The following is a 14,069-nucleotide window of genomic DNA, read 5'->3' as shown; positions in this document are numbered from 1 at the left end:
GCTGTTGGAAGTTCACAGTCACTCTAGTGTATCTCCCAGCTGTCGGAGGTGGAAAGGACAGAGGCCGGACGAATTGCAGGCCTCCAGTGCAGGCGGGGAGTTACATTTTGGCAACTTCCTGTGGTTCAGACTTCTCACCAGAGAGGCGATGGGTAGAAAGGGACACCTGGCCCAGACTGACACCTTGGGGGCCAGGCAGCCAGGTGAACAGCCCCGAGGACAGCTGCTTTAAATGAGGAAGGAGAAGTGACTGGAAGTTTTGACGAGCAAACAATGGTGTGTTTATGTCAGAGACCAAGAGTGCCATACGGGAGAAGTTGTAGCTGAGGAGCAGTGAGAGATGGATCTGGCTTGGACTATGAACTAAATCCCATGGTGCATCAAATATAGTGTTATTATATGTCTTATTGTAATTTTATTGGCGTTTTAATACTGTTATTTGTTACTAATTGAATTTTTATATGACTTATTACAGACCTTATGTGATGTGCTATAAACAAAATTCATTATCATTATGGTCGTTGTTGTTGTTGTTGTCAGTATCTGAGTTCTGTCTGTCCAAGTGCAATGTTTAAATTGTCAAAAATTGTGTGTTTGGGCTTCGTCCAGTGAAACAAATGAAACAGTACAGCAGACCACTAAGCCAGAGAGTCACCACCACTTTTGCTCTGTGTTGCAAGGTAGCCAGCTGCTAAAATTTGGCAGTCAGGACAACCAAGGCTACAATGAACAGGTCAAATATGGAAGGGCATCTCTGTAAGTTAGCGTGTGGATGGACCAGCCACTTTCATCTGGAGCACATGTTGCTGGTGCTGGTGCAGGGTTTGCGTATTTAAGCTACGGGTCATCACAGCAAAGTACTAAAACCAAAATGAAAAATTTGTATTAAATTGGTGGAGAAGGATTTACTTCTGTTGTCTCGATTAGACAAACATATCGGCGGGCCACATCAGGGATGAAACTGATAGGCGCTGTGAAAGTTTTCTTTCTGTTCCATTCAACTAACAAACCGCCTGCCAACACTAAACCGTGGGCCAGCATGAATGTATCCATATTATACTGGAATGAAATACTGTATGCTGTGGGGACACTGAAATATCCCTTCCAGAAAACAGTGGCAGCGGGTAGCTTTCTCACTCAGTCTCACTTGCATTTAATATGGCTTTTATTAGCTAAGATGCAAAATCCCAACACTACATGGGTGTTTTTGTCGGTTATATGTGTAGGACTTTTAATCTTTTTGGATGTTTTTTTTTTTTTTTTTTAAGTGAAAGCTGTGATGTCGCATGGCAGCAGAGAAATCTATGAATTTAAACATGCCCCCTCTCACCCTCTCTGGCCTTGGTTAAATGCTGGCACTGCTCGTCACGTCTGCCTCTCGCATTCCTCCTGAGTCCCTCCTCGCAGAGCCAGGCGTCTTGGCACGGCGCAGATGGGGAATTTTCCACAGGTCGCTGGTGGACGGGGCACACAGGCTCACCTTTGTCTGTGCCCACGCTTTGCCTCCTTCTCTGTAGACCCTACTCCCTCAAAAGTACACATACTCACTGTGTCTGCACACAGACTTACAAATACGCTCTCATACTTAACAAATAGTGGCACTAAGCCAGGCCTAGATGTTGGCATTTTAAGTCTGAACCGCATTTTCTCAGTCATTTTACCCCAGGCTGTATTCTGCATCTATGAATTGCAAAACATCGTCATAAATATACTTTAATGAGATCACACCTCAGAGTCTCTAAATCTCATGACAAAAAAAGAGAAAGGAAGAAAATCATCGCGTTTATAACTGTGACCTCATTCTCGGCTGTGGAGAGGAGGCTCTTCTCTCTGTTCCGATGAAGTCTGTCAATCAGTAGCAGGTGCAGCAGGGCTAATTCCTGACGTCACAGGGATGTTCCTTTTTAGCATAAGCATCACCTTTAGCTTGTCTTTTAGGCATCACATAAACAAACAGTCTATGGCTCAGTTGCCATGACTCTCATACACCGCCGCATATAAATGTCCCCAGTGTTATCTCATCCACAAAAATAGAAAGCAGTGTCAGTCTCTAGAGGCCACCAGTTGGTCTCTTTTGTAACTATTGTTGGCAAACCCAATGTTAAGGTTTTTACATTTAAATTTTGTTTTGGATCATTTATGATACCTTACACGTCGTATCTCACACCGACAACGTGATGATAGCTGAATAAACCACTGAAGTGTGTTGGTCATGTAAACCGTCATGCATCAGTCTGCTGTCCTTTTAAAATATTTATGGCCTACACACTTGGAAGCAGATCCCAAGGGTGGTGGTGTGTTTATGGGGTTGGTAACCCCAATGTTGTATAATAAATTAGCTTAAAGAGTACCTTTAAAATATTTTCCCACTTTTAAAATAAAGATGGCTGCTGGTTTAAGATGTCATTTCCCTGATTTGACTGTTCTAAATATTGGTGAAAATAAATGTCTTCGTCAGGTCCTAATCTTAGTAGTTAGGGTTATAAATTGTTGTCAGTTCTTAGCACAAGTTGACCTGTTGGGAGCGGCCCAGGGATTATTCCCATGTAAAGACTGAAGCTTTTCCCCCACACCCTGCTTGTTGCCCACAGGGGCCCCTCTGAGGCCCCCTGGTGGCAGGGTAATTAAAGTACCACAGTCCAGCCAAGCTGCAGTAACGTTCCCAAATCCACAGAGAATGACCGGAGCCGCGGCTGCCCCTAATCCGGTTTGCAGCCATCGGGAACCAATGCAGTCCCAGCCGGAAGACGGGCAGGTCAGGGGATGGTGGACAATAGCCCAGAGCAGGGAAAGGGAAGGAGGGAGTGTGGGAAGGAGTGAGAGAGATGGCGAACCTGTATTCACCCTCATTACATGTCTCCCTGTGTTTCACTGCTTTTGTTGGTCAAAAAAAAAAAAAAAAAATCTGCTGACCCTCCCTTTTTCCTTTACCATTGTCATGCCATATCTGCAGGGCTCAACCTCAATTTTTTTTATTCAGTCTGTCCATTGAACAGGAAAAGGGCACAGCGGTAAAACACTTCAGTAGATGAACCTCGCAAGTAAGGTTAATGTGAGGTTAATTTTCATCTGGAGTGGACTTTGGTCTCTCGGTGTTTTGGGAGTTTCATGTCATAAAAACAGGGTGCTGAATTCATCCAAAGATTTACACTCGATAATAACGTCTCAGAAGTTCATGGACCCTATGGATGTTGCGGTTTGAACAGCCACTGATGACCTACTTGAAATTATCCCTTAAACATTTGTATTCCAGTCAGAATTTGTGTAGTCTGGCATGACCTCGCTTTTATTTTAACAAGCTGAAATGCGCTCTCACCAGCCTCCCCACTCACACAAACAATAATCCTCTACCTTGGGAAGACAGAACAAGAGAGAAAAGGGCACAGTGGTAATCCAGCCTGAAGGTTTGCGCCCCCAATGTCTCTTCAGGGGGTTTGGACTGTACCGCCCTCTCCCGAACAGCCCTTCACCAACCCCCAAAAAATCCAATTAGACCCCTTCATTAACAAACCCAGCAGGAAAGGTACAAACAGGGCCCTGTGCAGAACCACATGCTCAAACAAACACATGTGTGCACATGCAGACTAGTGAGCTGCACCTGCGCCATCTCACACGATGCGAGGTGGAGGCAGGACGCAGGGCACAACAAACTCTCAGAGAGGTTATTGACTCATTTCTGACATGGGTGAGAAAAAATCGGTTTGCACAGACACTGTTCTGTGCTTGGGTTTCCATGATGTGATGTCCCTCATGGAGAGAAAAAAGTTGTGTCTCACCAACACCCTATTACAGCATACACGCTACCTCACCCTCCAACTGACAGGGCCAGGAGTGGCCAGCACAGGGTTGGTTCGAGCTGGCAATCCTTTAAAATAACAACAAAACAAAGGTGCCACTGGATATGAAGGTTTGGTACCATTTTATGCTCCAGTATAAACGTGTAAAATCCAAGTCCTCATAGTTTTATTTCACTGTTAAGTCGTCTCCAGGGGACTGTTTGACCATGTAACTATCCTCCATCGAAATGTGACATTTTTAGCATTAAACTTGATCGTTCAGGTTCATCTGTAACTCCGTGTAGAAATTCCAATTGTAAGTTTCAATTGAAACGTCCACCTCAAAAACTGAACTCGTAGTGTTTTACATACTAGTTGCCTAAACAAGGCAGTTCTTTTGTTTGTTTATTTCTCCTTTGTTTTTTTTTTTTGGTTTTTTTTGGTGGAGTTGCCAATGACAAGAGGAAAATCATGTCATCACGTCCCACCAAAGTGTTCTCACCCTTCACTCTTAATTTCAGCCTCTCCGCTCTGGTTCCTCTGGTTAGAACAAAAAATTACAAGCGTCATTCATTCCAACACCACTGTGCTGTAACGGGGAATTCAGTTTAATTAGGAATAACTGGAACTGTCTCATTTGCTCAGTGAACTGTGATGAACTACATTGCAGACTTTGATTTTTTTTTTTTTTTTTTTTTGATGTTTTGAGTTCTTTTCAGGATGAAAAACAGTTATTGCTCCACTGTAGGGCATGTACTGTAAACCTCGATGCTAGTCTTCTCAGGATGAAGAGTACATTTGGCCAGCATTTCCGTTGCTTGTCTGGTCCAAGAAATCCAGGGGTGTGTGTCCAGCCTTGGCCTGGGAGAGAAGGACATGTGTGGGGGAGTAATGTGGGGTGGGAAGTTGCTGGTGGGAGGGCAGGATGGCAGTTGGCTACACGCTGGTATCCACTTGCGCTGGCCAGAGTAAACAGCGACTGGCAGCACTTCTCTGTACATAAACCCACCCCAGACACCCCGCTCTCTGCTTGTGTCACACAATTCTCTGACACTCCACGCAGAAATGGAAAACATGTGTTCACATCGAAAGTCAAAAGGGAGAGACATGTACACAGGGTTGTGTTGTTCCCACAATTTGGGATGCATAATGCTTAGTTCAAGTCAGGCAGCCTCTTTAGGAGGTTACCATTCTGCTTGTTTCAATTCAAACTCAAAGGTAGCAATACATATAAATGTGGGTCTACAATGACCATAATGCTTTAGAGAGCTTGATAAGAACAGCTAATTTCCTCATTTAAAAGACAGATATATCTATGAAAGAACTAAATAAGTACACTAAGTCTGAACAAAGTGTAATAATAAAATATATAATTGAAATTTTTGTGCATGACTTATTGCCACTTCTAAAAGACAAATGATATAAAAGGAGGAGCACAAATTTCTCCCACGTGATGAGGCCTTGTTTACACTTTTCTTTCCCCAGCCCTTTATTCCTCTATCTGTAAGTCAGAGCACAAAGAGCTGTCTTAGTCCCCTATCTGAGGAGCTCCGCAGCAAACCCCCACATTCCAGCAGAAACCACCGAGTCAACAGGCATGAAATTCATTTCTCACATGGCCGCATCTGCGCCTCCTAATCATAACCCGGGCTGACAATTCAATCCTGCACTCCACTGCCCGCTCCTCCCCTCCTGTCCTGGCTTTCCTGCTCACTTCCCCATCCTCACCCAAAACGCCTTCACATCCCTCCACCTTCTTTTTTTTTCTTTCCCTAATTGCATTGCACCAGCCCCCACCCCACTTCATTAGGCCCAACGAAAAACAATTAACCACGCCAACTATAATTACAGTAATGGACGTAAGGGAGCTAGTGACCTGGTTCCGCACTGCAGCGCCATCCAGCTAACCTCCCAGCAGCAGTACACCCACCTTGTGGCCAATGTGCTCGGGAGGGAGGTACAGTGGGGTTGAGGTACCGGATGTGGTGTCAAGCTGTCTGAACTGACTGAATAATTGCTGGTCAGAGCTGGTCATTATACTGTAAGAGGCTGCGGGGGGAGTACAGTTTGGTCACCTAGCGAGGCTTGTTTTTGGGAGCTGTTACAGCACTGTGGGATGGGGGACAAATAGTCCAATTCATCATCTGGGTACTCACAATTGTACCAAAGTGATGAATGTGTAAAGTCTGGTAAATGAATGAATTAGAGTAATTGCTGATTACAGCGATTTACTTTGAGCTCTGCCAGGAATATACGTTCCAAGAAACAACACACGATGCTGGCTAATTCCAGATTCCTGGGCCTGGGTATGAGGGAGGGGTGAGATGCAAGGTGGTGAAGGTTCTGGTCAATGTGAGCCCTTCATGGAAGTGTACAACCAACCTCAAAACCCCTGGGTTAATGCAAAACACCGAAATAGAGCTGTGGGAATAGAGAGGAAGTGACAAATGGAGATGTTGTGCTTAACCCTTTCTCTTTTAAAGGAAAGCTAAACCTGCAATTGTATATATATATATATATATATATATATATATATATGTAGAGAGAGAGAGATGGATTTCCCCTTGAACTAGACCTCCGGATTTCTAGATTAAGCAAAAAATGTGTCAATTGATCTGACTTGAGAACCTATGAAGGCTTTTGAATTAATTTAATTGAAGTTACGAATGACTCAGCTCAGCCATGGTCCTAATAATGCACTTCTTCATTCTGGCTAAACCTGACAGCATCTGGATCATTTATAGATGTCTATGACGTGGTGTGCTGGGGGATGTTGGTCATGCCAAGTCAAGTCCTTTCCCATATTGCACAATAAAGCACACCACCACTCTGATTAAAGGCTGCACGAGTCTATTAGTGTGTGTGTGTGTGTGTCGTGTACTTTGCATCAGCACAGGCCAGGGTGAGGGTCCTCTGGCAGTCTGGCAGCAGTGTGCTCCAGGCCCCTCGCTCCCTGGATTAATGCCGATTGTTTGGGAATGACTCGGAGCTCGGGACCACACAAGGAGAGCGAGAGAGAACACCGACTTGCATGGGGCTGCAGGAGAGGGAGGCAGAAGGGAGTCCGCAGAGAGTTCTTAGCAAGCGGCTCCCATCTACTGCTCACTTTCTTTCCTTCTCCTCCTTCCTCCACCACACATGCAAAAACCACTCTCTTTCTGTGTCTATCACTCAGAAACCTTCTGCTTCCTTTGTCACTCACCTCCATAAAACCAGTGTGTTGCACTCGGGGCTCTGCCCTGCTGAGGTCAAGATGAAATAGCATATCCTTGGCTCCAGCTCCTACTGACCTGCTGAGTATGTGTATGAACGTGCACTCCTTCATGTGCTTGTGAATGTATGTTGTGCGCAGTGAGGGGTACGGAGGGGACATCTCGTTATCAAAAAAACCATTGACGCTGGCTTCAATTAACTGAACTCTCGATATTTGCTTAGCTGGCTCCTGGTGTGAGTCATTAGAGATAGCCGGCGGTTTGCCGCCCTGTACGGTCCTGGCAAAGATGCTCTGTAAACACAAGGAAGCCTCCCAGATATATTACTTTGTTTAGCAATCAGTTCAGTCAGCAAGTACGCAAAGCTCTCCCACATCCACCAGAGAATGGAGGAGGATGCTGACAGGGAGCACTCAGAGCCTGCTCAGCCCCACAGTTCACGTTGCACGAAGGAGGAGAGAATAAAACAGGAGCTGGCAATGAGACTGACAGCTGTGTTTACAGAGCAGGGTGTGGGAGACTGGAGCCCTGTGGATTCTCTCCATCCAAGATGGCTCCCATGACCTGCCCAGATGCTCACTGTGACTTGATAGTGTTCATGTGGGAGCACCTTATAAATCAAAGCAGGAGCTTGATATCAAATACTTTTTATCCACTGTCTGGGATCGGTGAACTCATGGTCTGGAATGATTGGGCTTGGGTTCCCAATGGACGAAGTCAGCACTGTGTGTGTACTTTTTGTGCGTGGAAGGACCCGCAGTGTGTGTTCTGATGGTGGTGGAGGGGTAACCTGGGGTTGAGCCAAAGATATTTTAACTGTGAAATGGAAAAGAGTTAGAAGACAGAAAACTCTCAATGGTGTTAAACAGTGATGTTTGGGAACTGGGATGGGGTTCCAGACGGTGCAGTGTGTAGTTTGTGTTGACCCTGTAGAGAGGATGTGTGTTCCCAGTAGAGCTGCAAGAGAGCCAGTTACAATTTGTGTGCAATAATTCAATGTTTTTGCATGTGACAGAGCAATGACCAAAGGGCTAAAAAGGGGCACGACTATGTTTCATTTCAGAAACTTCAGGAACAGAAAATAAATAAATAAGATACACGAAGCAAAAAGAAGGTCTGTACCTGAGACAATAGTTGACCTTAAACCCCTGTGCTAGCCTGATTTGAGGCACACTAATGACATTAACTTTAGCTTTCCGTATTCTGGTGTCCTTGGACACCAGTCGTTAGTTTAAACAGAAGTTACCTATTGATTTTATGATGATTTTATATAATATGTCTGCCCTTCAAGACAGATTTTGTTTTTGACGCTCTGTCTGCTCTGCATTGTTTAGGATCTTACTATCGCTCATAATTCATGTTAATTTTGAGTTAGTAATATTTAGGGACGTCTGAAAAGATTAAATATCAGCTTGGAAAACATCTAGATGAGTAGCAGTTTAGGCATAACCATGAAAGTCTGCCGTGTTCCCGGCAGGAGGTTTGTTTCGAGCTGACGGACTGAAACTGACACACTGCCTTACTTTCACTCTGTGGGAGACGGACAGGCTGGGGGAGGAAAGGCTCTTCACCCTCCTCTCAAAACCGCATGAAAAATTTGCAAGTGACGGTGCAACTCTCGTTTTTTCTTTTTTCTGCTGCTGATTGGGACTTTCATCCTACAGCTAACCCCATTTTCTTTTGCCCACATCCCTCTTTCTTCAACGCCTCCAACTTTTCCTTCCATCTACCTCTCCCTTCTCTTTATATAACTCCTCCTTCTTGTGAGGGTTGTACACTACCCCAAACACACCCCGTAGTCTGTCTCTCCTCTCCACAGCTGCCAAGAATAAGACAGGCTGATGTGGGGGCCTCTTGGGGGAGCCCCCGCACTGATGAAGTAGTGATTCTCCAGTTTGAGCACTCACTCCGCTGACTTCAGCCACTTGGCTCTGTTTATTTAATATTCAGTCAGCTGTGGGGAGTGGGGTTAGCCACAGCTTATAAAACTCAGTCAGCATGACCAAGATATAACCCCCCTCCCCCTCTCATTCTCCAACAACCACACATTCACATGTACACACATAAACACACGTACGTGGACACACACTAGGGAAGCTAGTGACAAACTTTCTCCCATAGGCTTTTTTTTTTTGACCATACCGAAGTGTGACAACTCAACCCAAGGTGCTTTCACTTTTAGCCAGTAATAATCTGAACAAAAATAACAACCTTTATTTGTATAGCACATTTTAAATGTGTAATGTGTTTATAATGAAAACAAGCCTGCAAAATAAATTAACAGGGATCATCTCAGAGGAATGAAAAGTCCTTTCATCAAGTCCAAAGTGCTCAGACTTAACAGAAATAGTGATTAAATATGTAATGGATCCAAAAGTCTGAGAGCACTTTCCTATACACCTGTTTGGAACAAATAGCATCAATAATGAAACACAAAGAATGCACACAGACACTCAAAAACAAGCACCATACATGGCCAGTTTGCCAAGAAAGAAGCAAACTGCGAAATAGCTCATGGGTAGTCTGTTCATCTCGTCCCTACATAAACTATCACACTTTCTCCTGCTTATACATCAAAGGGGAACTCATACATGTAATGAGCTTAACTGTTTCAGTGGTATTAACAGGACTGCACAGAAACAGAGAGAGAGAGTGGCGCGTGAAGCTGACAAATATAAATTTGATATGAGAGAAGAGGGGTCAGTTGTGTTTGGGTGAAGGGGGGGGGGGGGGTGATAATTTGTGCAGCAGCTCAAATTCGCTCTAACCTGCTGGGAGCAATCCCAGCATGCTGCATCAATGCCTCAACTGGAAGGCTCCATGGCAACTTCTGGGGTCAAGGATCATGGGGAAAGGTTGCTTTTATCTGCTAATGAGGTTGGTACCTGGGGCTCCGTGTCTCTGTGTCTCTCTTCATCTCCCATGTGCAGCTATGGGGGGGGGGGCAGTCCTCAATGCCTGACAAGTGACAACTGATGCCATCTTCACTTGTCTCTGCCACAGCCTTGGAGCTGCACTCTTTGAATGTGGAGTTTGGGCGGGGGGGTGGCTGTGTTGCAGGGTGGGAGGGGTTACGTTAGGTTCTGCCCTGTAGGGAAGATAAGACAGAGCTCTGAAATTGCTGTACCCCAATCTGGCTCCACATTGTGATGGAAGTGCTCACACGCCAATCGACAATTGCTCCACAAGCCCAGTGGATGGTGTCCCCCATAACTTCAGCTCAGCAGTTTGATTGATTGCCCGCGCAGCAACATGGTCTGTGCCGCTTACTGTTAAAGAAGCCAGTGATAAAGGTTATGTTGTTGTGCCTCAGATCGGCTATGCTGAAGGACTAGTGACCGAACAGTCAAACAGAGTATATGATTAACATTCACCTTGTTAAAATCAATAACAACTTGAAGAGAAGACCGTGTGAGTAAACCCTGTGAATTATGGACCACTTAAAACAAGTAAGTGTTGAATGAGGCGGAGGGCTTTCTTTGGAGCAAGCTGTTAATGCCTCTGGCAAACACACTTCTCTTGCCAATCTGCTCCCACTATATCACACAAGGCTCATTGGCCCATGTGCCCCATGCAATGGGGCAAACAGGCACCCTTGCCAGCCCCAGTCCCTCTCCCACACCCCCTTACTCTCACACACACGCCCCCTGTCATGTTCGCAGGACTGAGAAAGGAGTCCATTAACTCTGATTTAGTGGCAGTGTCATGCGATCCCTTTTGTGAGGTGGTGACATTCAGTGAATAGGAATCAGAACTTGCTCCCCCTCCTCCTCCATCTTTCCTCCTTTTGGCTCCACGCTCGGGGTATGTGGAAGGGTTTGTGTGGCTCCAGTGGGAGTGTGAGAGGTTCAGAGTTGTGGCCGGGGGGTGGGGACGTGGATTGAGAGGGTTTTGCTGCCACATGTCTCTGAGTGGCGGACTCTTTGTGCCTGGGCCAGCCTGTTTGTTTAGCCTTTCCACAGAGAGCCACCTCACACATTGGTGCCTCGTGAACACGGTCGAAAAGATGAGCTCAGGTTTTTAGAGGTGATGAGGAAGAATGTAAAGATGCCCTGAAACATTCTGCCTGAGGCCCATGGATGTATCATAAATGATATTTATGGCAAGTTTTTCTGGGCAACGACCTGTTATCTGAAGAGCATTTCCATTTGGTTTTATTTCCAACTAAGCGGTTTAGATAATATGCTTGCTTACATCCACAATCAAATGACCACCTCTCTCTTAATTTCATGTAAAGAGAATTTTAGCATTTCCCCAAACGCAGAAGTTCAAGTTTCAACTAGAAATTCAAAGCTGAGAGACACAGCATCTGGCTGAAGATGCCTCAGAACTATTTCTCAGGCAGGAATGGTAAGAAATCAAACAGTCCATCTCTTTGTCAACACAGATAAAGCAGAGATGAAAGATAAAAGCAGTGGCGCAATGGATACCAAGATTTTAAATATGTCATTCCAAAAAGCAAGGAAAAATACTTGGCTGAAAGATTTATCATGCGATATTTCAAAGTGGCAGACAGCTACATCTGGAATTGTGAGATTTTTTATCATGAATAACTCACCATGGGTTCAATTCCTTATTGTAGCAGTATTTTTCATGCATAGTATATTCTTAGTTCATCTATGGAGTGTAGAGAGGTTTCCTAATATTTAATATTTGCATGGACTTAAAACTTAAAACTGACTTTGTCGAGTTCAATCCGAACTCACATCTGTAACCCATTGATATCAATGGCTGCTGCTCATGACCTCTGGAAAATTCATCTGCTCCTGAGGAACCTCTCCCACTGGCCTGTGATGAGCCTGGGCAGGCTTCCACCTCTGACGGGTGGTGTCAACATGGAAGGTGAGCCGCCTCCGCGTGATAAGTAGGAAACGGTAGGGCAGAGAGGTCAGGCTCGATTATTCAACCCCATTTGCTTGGAAAACAGAGAAGGAAAATATTTACACAAACAGGAAGCTCAACATTTCCTAATGAGTTAAACCCCGCCCCCCAAGGCTTATTTGTGTTTCTGTTTAAATCAGCGCACACATGCGATGTGCATACGCATGCACTGAATGGCAGAATATTCAGAGAACTGATATGAAATGCTTGAGAAAGCTGTTAGGTGGACTCAGCCTTGCCTGAGATGAAATCCTGGATAGTGGAATGTTTCAACCCAAACTGCAGCCCCATTAATCGTGCAGAGCTCAGGCTTCCCTCCAGCCACGTTAGATCAACCATAATAAGTTGCGAGTTTATGGACCTTTGCTCCACAAATGTCTACCATGTTGCTAATTGCGTACATCTGTGGCTGGTGTTTTGATGTTTTGTCTCAACGTGCAGCTGTCCGTTCTGTTTCCAACAGCCTCTGGTTAAAAGTGGCATGGCCCTCCGTTATCTGTGTCCAGCGCTTTAATAGCAGCCATGCATGTGGTTTGTGATTCACCAGGAGGGCTTTTCTTTTTTTCTGTAGCTCGACTTACAGGCCAGCACAATTCTTCAAAGGTTTTTATGCGGACTATAACAGAGAAACTTGCCTGCAGAGACTTCAGTCAGGTATTGGGTGAAGGAAAACAGTGTGAAAGAAACTTTGGGAAACCAAAATGGCCACCAGTTAAACAAATAGCATCATACGTTAGCGGAATACTTGTATATTTTTTATATCAGAGCCTCACATATTCATTACTCATTTTCCCATCTATTGTAAGTACAAATGGGACCTAAATCTGTCTTTGTTATTCATTATTGAGCCCTAAAAACCAAAAAGTATCAATTAGACATACTGAGGCTATCGTATTTCAAGCCAGTTTGTGATACATTTTTAGGATTTTATGGCTTTTAGGACAGCAGTGTCAACAACAAATGATGCATTGTAGTGTAAAGTTGTTATCACACACTTCAAATCATTGAATGAGGACACAGCCTTTTTGATGGGGCTGCTGCCATTTATTAACCTGCAAAATGTCACTGCCATTACGTTAAAAGGTTAACAGGACTCCCATGAACCGTGCACACATGCAGACATGCACGCACAATGCATGCACACTCACACACCAAACCATCAATTATCATTCCTAAACCCTGCGTGACTCTTGTTTTTCTGTGTATGCTTCCGCTGTTGGTTGCTCATTTGTCCACAAACTAACATGCATACGCCATTTCATTTTGTCGTTGCATCTTTGCAGCATTTTGATTTTTTGCTCATTGTGTGCGCGATTTTTAAAACTCTTAGTGGGATTTAAACGGTTTATTTAACTCTACTCTCAGGAAGGTTTTGTGACAAGGCCTCGCATTTGCTTATATCAGATAGCAGCTGTCCATACTACTGTATGCTGTCTTGCACTGCCCTCAGAGGAGGGATCAGCACAAATGTGTGCCCTGTGTACACCAGTGAAACCTGAGCTTGAGTAATTGTCGGGATAAAGCAAGGGATTGACCTCTGACATGAACCATATTTTCTCAAACAACACACACTTGAGCTAGCTTTGAAACAGCCTCTGCTCCAGGACTGAAATGGACCACAAGGAAACTAGTCATCAACTTTTCAGTGTAACCAAACAAAGCCTTTGGTAATTTAAATCGCTTACTCTCACATTCTCGTTGAGCAGATAGCTGGTGTCCCCTGCTCTGCCAGACACCGTCCCTCTGCTGGCCGTGTCATCACACGCCAACAATGTGAGACATGAGTCCAGCTGGACGGGCCCAGGACGTTTTCCACCTGCTCATAAAGCAGAGCTCGTTTTGTAATTAGCAGCTGTTTCTTTGTTTTTTTGTGGAATCAACCTGCTTTGTATGTATCTTCATAAGTGAGATTGTTTCTTGCTGACTTTTGACCGTTGGACTGCCAAGCCAGTGTGGTCATTGTCAGTCATGTTAGTCATTTTATGTTCTGTGTATGAATGAATGATTGGTTGAAATTGTTCCATGTTCATGTGGTGTGTCGTAACAGATTTTTTAAATTCATAACTGTCGACACTCATTGAAAACACACAACATCTCTCCTGCCTCAGTCCTTATATCCCCCCGTCCATCTAGACATGGCGCATTTGTGTTGTGACAGCTCGGCTCCCGCAGCATTCGGCCCACATTCCTTTCATCCCTG

This window comes from Echeneis naucrates, chromosome 13 (genome assembly GCF_900963305.1).
Source record: "Echeneis naucrates chromosome 13, fEcheNa1.1, whole genome shotgun sequence".
In the NCBI taxonomy this organism is placed as follows: Eukaryota; Metazoa; Chordata; class Actinopteri; order Carangiformes; family Echeneidae; genus Echeneis; species Echeneis naucrates.
This window is presented reverse-complemented; position numbering follows the sequence as displayed.